Consider the following 7,848-nt stretch of genomic DNA (forward strand, 5'->3'; position numbering starts at 1 on the left):
GCTAGATTTATCCATTGGCCAAGTAACCCATCTTTGTTTATTTCCCTCTGGGAAGTTCCTGAGCATGGTTAGCCAATAACTGTTTTTTTTTATTAACCAGAGATGAACACTGAATCTTTCTCTCTCCAGTTTTTCTTAGAGGATTTTACATCCCTGTAAAGTAGTAGCCCAGACAAATAAACTAGCTGTGCTCCATGGATCAAACTCATACTTGCCCAAGACACTCCACAACACCGACCCTAACGTAGGGGTTACATGAGGGCACAGCTGTCTGGGCAGTTGCACAGGGGTGCATGTGCACAACAGAAATGTCTTCTGCAGGCCTGTTGCAGCAGGTCTATTTCAGGGCGAGCCAGGGTAGTCCAGACACAGGGCAGAAGAGGGGCCATGTGAACTGTGTTTATGCACATCCATTGCCTTACGTAACCAACACAAGAGAGCTGCAGATGCTACTCCATCCTGGAGAAATAAAAGCCCCAACCGGGGAGAGAGCTGGTTTGTGCAGTAGCCCCATACCCTAGTGCTGGATTGAGGTGGTGAATTCATATCAAGCCATAGACTCTCTGTACTCAGGCGCTATGCGGGTGGTGCATTTCACCCTCTGTACCCAATTTTGTTCAAGAAAACTTTTTTTGTTCAAGATCTGTTTCTGAGAACAGAAGCCTTTCTGCAAACTTATCTAATTCCTACTTTTACTTTCCAAAATTGTCCTTATTAGAACAAACAAACCTGCAGCTGATTACAGTAAGAGCACAAAGCACTACAATAACCTATCTATTCTGCAGTGTCTGGGGCTGTTACAGCAGTCTTCAAATAAGAGTTGTTTGAACAATGTTTATTGAGGTTGCAGGCAGCACTAATGATTGATTGAGATTTGGTTCACTACTACTCTGTCCCAGATTCTCGCTAGACCTAGCTCTGCTTTGAATTCATAACCCTGCCATTTGAGTAATTTTGACTTAGCACCAATGCACTTGAGTCCTTTTGTTGTGTATTTATGCTCACCCCAGCTCCTCCATATCATACCTTTCCTCACCCTCACAAAGCATGTTACTATTACTAATAAAAAATAATGGTGCTCGTCCCTATATTTTGGGGATAAGTTACATTCCAATCTGGAACATGGATATCCCAGAGCATAGCTGGATGCGCTGACTGCACAGTTGATCTGTCTACCACCAGGAGGGGCTATCATTGATTAAGTTTTATACAATTGGACTGAGATTTGCAAAGGGGCCCATGGGAGTTAGGTGCTCAATTCCCATTAAATTACAATATAAGTTGTGTACCTAACTTCCTTAAGCCCCTTTGAAAATACTAGCCCTGATGGCAAGAGTTTCCCGTATCTGGCCATCATTTCTGTTGCTGCACATACCAGACATGATCAGTAGAAGGATTTTCCATGGGACAACAGATAAGTACATTCCACTCTTTTTTCCATGCATTATGTGCATTGGCTTTCCCTGGACAGCCTTATGGGATGACTGGGTCTGCATGCTGTTGTTGGTTTCTCTTCGGTCAAGGAGTTTGAGGCGCGAGTGGTGTTCTCATCCATCCTCCCTGTGGAAGGAAAAGGCCTGGGTAGAGACTGTCAAATCATGGAAGTCAACGAATGGCTACGCAGGTGGTGTCGGATTCTTTGACCATGGGATGGTGTTCCAAGAAGGAGGAGTGCTAGGCAGAGACAGGCTCCACCTAACGAAGAGAGGGAAGAGCATCTTCACAGGCAGGCTGCCTAACCTAATGAGAAGGGCTTTAAACTAGGTTCACCGGGGGAAGGAGACCAAAGCCCTGAGGTAAGTGGGGATGTGGGATACCGGGAGGAAGCACGAGCAAGACAGCGTGAAAGGGGAGGGCTCCTGCCTCATACTAAGAAAGCAGGACAAACAGCAAGTTATCTCAAGTGCCAACACACAAATGCAAGAAGCCTGGGAAACAAGCAGGGAGAACTGGAAGTCCTGGCACAGTCAAGGAATTATGATGTGATTAGAATAACAGAGACTTGGTGGGATAACCCACATGACTGGAGTACTGTCATGGATGGATATAAACTGTTCAGAAAGGACAGGCAGGGCAGAAAAGGTGGGGGAGTTGCATTGTATGTCAGAGAGCAGTATGACTGCTCAGAGCTCCGGTATGAAACTGCAGAAAAACCTGAGTGTCTCTGGATTAAGTTTAGAAGCGTGAGCAACAAGGGTGATGTCGTGGTGGGGGTCTGCTATAGACCACCGGACCAGGGGGATAAGGTGGATGAGGCTTTCTTCCGGCAACTAACGGAAGTTACTAGATCGCAGGCCCTGGTTCTCATGGGAGACTTTAATCACCCTGATATCTGCTGGGAGAGCAATATAGCAGTGCACAGACAATCCAGAAAGTTTTTGGAAAGGGTAGGGGACAATTTCCTGGTGCAAGTGCTGGAGGAACCAACTAGGGGCAGAGCTTTTTTTGACCTGCTGCTCACAAACCAGGAAGAATTAGTAGGGGAAGCAAAAGTGGATGGGAACCTGGGAGACAGTGACCATGAGATGGTCGAGTTCAGGATCCTGACACAGGGAAGAAAGGAAAGCAGCAGAATACGGACCCTGGACTTCAGAAAAGTAGACTTTGTCAATCTCAGGGAACTGATGGGCAGGATCCCCTGGGAGAATAACATGAGGGGGAAAGGAGTCCAGGAGAGCTGGCTGTATTTTAAAGAATCCTTATTGAGGTTACAGGGACAAACCATCCTGATGTGTAGAAAGAATAGTAAATATGACGACCAGCTTGGCTTAACAGTGAAATCCTTGCTGATCTTAAACACAAAAAAGAAGCTTACAAGAAGTGGAAGATTGGACAAATGACCAGGGAAGAGTATAAAAATATTGCTCGGGCATGCAGGAGTGAAATCAGGAAGGCCAAATCACAGCTGGAGTTGCAGCTAGCAAGAGACGTTAAGAGTAACAAGAAGGGTTTCTTCAGGTATGTTAGCAACAAGAAGAAAGTTAAGGAAAGTGTGGGCCCCTTACTGAATGAGGGAGGCAACCTAGTAACAGAGGATGTGGAAAAAGCTAATATACTCAGTGCTTTTTTTACCTCTGTCTTCACGAACAAGGTCAGCTCCCAGCCTGCTGCACTGGACAGCACAGCATGGGGAGGAGGTGACCAGCCCTCTGTGAAGAAAGAAGTTGTTCGGGACTATTTAGAAAAGCTGGACGAGCACAAGTCCATGGAGCTGGATGCGCTGCATCCGAGAGTACTAAAGGAGTTGGCAAATGTGATTGCAGAGCCATTGGCCATTATCTTTGAAAACTCCTGGTGATTGGGGGAGGTCCCGGATGACTGGAAAAAGGCTAATGTAGTGCCCATCTTTAAAAAAGAGAAGGAGGAGGATCCTGGAAACTACAGGCCAGTCAACCTCACCTCAATCCCTGGAAAAATCATGGAGCAGGTCCTCCAGGAATCAGTTCTGAAGCACTTAGAGGAGAGGAAAGTGATCAGGAACAGTCAGCATGGATTCACCAAGGGCAGGTCATGCCTGACTAATCTAATTGCCTTCTATGACGAGATAACTGGCTCTGTGGATGAGGGGAAAGCAGTGGACATGTTGTTCCTTGACTTTAGCAAAGCTTTTGACACAGTCTCCCACAGTATTCTTGCCAGTAAGTTAAAGAAGTATGGGCTGGATGAATGGACTATAAGGTAGATAGAAAGCTGGCTAGATTGTCGGGCTCAACGGGTAGTGATCAATGGCTTCATGTCTAGTTGGCAGCTGGTATCAAGTGGAATGCCCCAAGGGTCGGTCCTCAGGCCGGTTTTGTTCAATATCTTCATTAATGATCTGGAGGATGGTGTGGATTGCACCCTCAGCAAGTTTGCAGATGACACTAAACTGGGAGGAGAGGTAGATACGCTGGAGGGTAGGGATAGGATACAGAGGGCCCTAGACAAATTAGAGGATTGAGCCAAAAGAAATTTGATGCGGTTCAGCAAGGACAAGTGCAGAGTCCTGCACTTAGGACGGAAGAGTCCCATGCACCACTACAGACTAGGGACCAAATGGCTAGGCAGCAGTTCTGCAGAAAAGGACATAGGGGTTATAGTGGAGGAGAAGCTGGATATGAGTCAACAGTGTGCCATTGTTGCCAAGAAGGCCAATGGCATTTTGGGATGTATAAGTAGGGGCATTGCCAGCAGATCGAGGGACGTGATCGTTCCCCTCTATTTGACATTGGTGAGGCCTCATCTGGAGTAGTGTGTCCAGTTTTGGGCCCCACACTACAAAAGAAGGATGTGGAAAATTGGAAAACATCTAGCGGAGAGCAACAAAAATGATTAGGGGACTGGAACACATGACTTATGAGGAGAGGCTGAGGGAACTGGGATTGTTTAGTCTGCGGAAGAGAAGAATGAGGGGGGGATTTGATAGCTGCTTTCAACTACCTGAAAGGGGGTTCCAAAGAGGATGGATCTAGACTGTTCTCAGTGGTAGCAGATGATCGAACGAAGAGTAATGGTCTCAAGTTGCAGAGGGGGAGGTTTAGTTTGGATATTAGGAAAATCTTTTTCACTAGGAGGGTGGTGAAACACTGGAATGGGTTACCTAGGGAGGTGGTGGAATCTCCTTCCTTAGAAGTTTTTAAGGTCAGGCTTGACAAAGCCCTGGCTGGGATGATTTAGTTGGGGATTGGTCCTGCTTTGAGCAGGGGGCTGGACTAGATGACCTCCTGAGGTCCCTTCCAACCCTGATATTCTATGATTCTATGATTCTTACCCTCTTCTCGAGGCCACTCTGTGCTTCAGGTCACATTCCAACTATTGCTGCTCCTTTTCCTTCTGCTGATTCTGCTCATTCTAGAGAGCTACTGCTGATTTTAAATAGCTACTACCATTCACCCATACAGCTCTGCACACTCTTGCTGTTCCCCATTTATCTGATTCCTGTGCTCTGTGGTTTCCCAGCTTTACATCTTATTCGTCAAATGGGGGGAGGGAAATTGTGACTTATTTTAACACCTAATTCTTTTATTGCATTTTTCATCAGTACTCTCCAAATCACTTCCCATAATACACTAATAATCCCCATAACACCCCTGGGAGGTAGGGATGTGCTATTCTCCTCCATTTTGCAGATGGGAACTAAGGCATGGAAAGGCTGAATGACTTGCCCAGGGTCACATTGGAAATCTGTAGATCAGTTTGGAATTAAACCTGGGTTTCCCACTGCCCTAACCACTGGACCAGCCTTCTTTTCTGAACATTCCTTCTGTGTGTTCTTAGCTCACCTTGGATTAGGGAGAAGACCCAATCCAGCTTTTTTTTTTTTTTGGTGGGGCTGGGGTAAAATGACTGATTATCATACCCAACGTTGCTTACACAGCCACTATTTACCCTGATGTTAAGATGTCCTGAGCTCAGAATACAATAGGTTGGATTTCTCCACTTCTCCTGGGTGTTTCGTTTATATTTACATATTTCAAAGAGTTTTTTTAGGTCATGTGGCTTTACACTCTGCCTCACCTCAAGGACACCAGAAATGTAGTAAATCTTCCAAACGGAGAGGTAAGTAATACTTTCTATACGGACACTCCCTACACTTACTGGATTTCCTCTGAGATATGTTTAATAAAACTGTTGATGGATATGGCCCAAATAATTGGACTGAAATTTACCACCTTTCTCTCAACAAAAGTTTCCATACCTAATTAAGATTTTTTTGTGCTTCTTTTTGGACAGTCTAAAACACTGCAGTGGTTCAGTGCTTACTTTGATCTATAACAAACAATTCAAAGTGAGAATTATGGAATGTTAAGAATGTCAGGCACTCTGTTTTTATTATAACACTTTAGAGATGTCCACTACTTTCCTCCTCCAAGTCCCCAATGGCTAAATTAGGCTTTGTACAAGTATTTAAGAGTTGCCATGCTTCTGCAGACAACAGTGTGCATCAGGTTTCACATAATAACTTGCAAGAGGCCTTGTGACTGCCCACTGTGTGCCTGATTCACCACTGTTAATCTCGTTGTACACCAGGTGTTAACTCTCTCTATTCACGGTTGTGGGGAACAAAAATCTTCCAAACAGGAGGTTTATGAAGTGCTATCTTTTTGAGTCTGTGGACAGCACTATTGTCCGCCCCTTTACTCATACTTTTTGCCAAGCTTTCGCAGAAGGAAATGAGTAAAAACAGGGTAAGTTTGTAATTCAGCAAACAGGTGTTTACATCATTTGACCAGCAAGGGGGAAATTACATTTTAAAACCTGCGTTAAATAGAAAATTGATTGACAGTGTTAAAATTATACAATATGTAGTGCACAAACAATAGCTTGCAACTTTGTATTTTTTTAAAATGCAGGGGCTGTGGCCTTGTGGAGAATTGAGAGAGCATGACAGAACAAATGATTTTCACCCTGGGTAGAACTCTTAACTGTTAATAGGGATTTACCAGGGTTCTACACAGTACTTACAGTGCTGGAATTTTCCTCCAGTTCCTTGTGGTGCATTAATGTCTCTCAGATACTGCCAGACTAGTGTATTGAGGCAATATCAGGGGACAGAATTTGTCCCTGGTTTGTTAAGGAGAAACATCTCTCTCAATAGTGAGAGCAATGGATACAGAGAAAGTCACCAGCCAAGTCAGTTTATTTTTGAATAAACATTCCCTTCTTCAAGTTTGCTCTGCTGAGATAGACTGTTACATCTCTTAGATACACTGTTTTCATGAGGTCCATGAAGCAGAGTAGCCGTTGGTGTTATGAAGTCGTGAGTTTGTAGACAAATGCACTGGCATTCTGTTCAATCCTAAGAAGGAAGCCCGCTTTAGGAGCCCTACCAGATAGCTGTATTTTTCTGCCCTGGTTGTTTAGGATATTTGGCTAGCAGATTATTATATATATCTGTATTGAAACAGCATCTTTACAACAGGAGAACACACAGTGGTAGAGAGTTGGTTCAACAAAAGATTAGTGTTCTGCCGTTGCTACATAACTTGGCTAAATTCAAGAGATGAAACTGAAAATGTTCACAATTTCAAATACTACTTAGTTTCAGCAGGGAACAATCATCCACTGTAAAGAACAACATGCAAAAGTAGATAGGCTTGGAGTGTATTCTGTACACTTGAGAAGTTCTGGAGGACAGTTGATACTTCATTGGTCTTGAAGCTAAACATTTTCAAGGCATCTTGCCTAGATGTACTTTTGTATGGTTGTGAGTCATGGATTTTAACCAGAGCACTCTGAGAGATTAAACAGCTTTGCAACCAGCTGCTATAGGCTGATACTTGGCATAAAGGAAGAGGATAAAGTTACAGTCTTAGAAGTTTATAGGAAAGCCAATATATGCCCTCTAACAACAATGATGCAATGACGGCAACTGAGATGCTTAGAACATGCCTTTAAGAAAGGATCCAGAGGGGGCTATAAACAAATATGCCTTGTATACTGCTATTCATACAAAATGCTGGAGGGAGATACCCTGCTTATTTTACTGGCATTACGCTACATCTGTCATCAAGCTGGAATGTCCACCATTTGTGCAACAGATCAAAGGAACTGCTTCCAACAGAGAACATGGAGAATTGCTGCCTTCTCCAAATAACCTGCAGTTTAGTGTATCACTAATGTGAATACTAAATATATGGTATAACAATGGCTGGGCGGGAAGAGAATCAGCATGCAGGATTAATATAAAGGGGATTAATGTAGCCCATGATATATTGCAAAAAGACACAGTTACAAGAAATCCATTAATAAAGGTAACATTTTTAAAAATCCCCCGGCCCAAAAAAGTGAGCCACATGTTCCCCACCGCTATTAAATGGCACATTGTAGAGGAAAATGTCCAAGGTACCTGAAGGGTGGCAGGACAAC

The sequence above is a fragment of the Dermochelys coriacea genome, chromosome 6 (genome assembly GCF_009764565.3).
Source record: "Dermochelys coriacea isolate rDerCor1 chromosome 6, rDerCor1.pri.v4, whole genome shotgun sequence".
Lineage (NCBI taxonomy): Eukaryota > Metazoa > Chordata > Testudines > Dermochelyidae > Dermochelys > Dermochelys coriacea.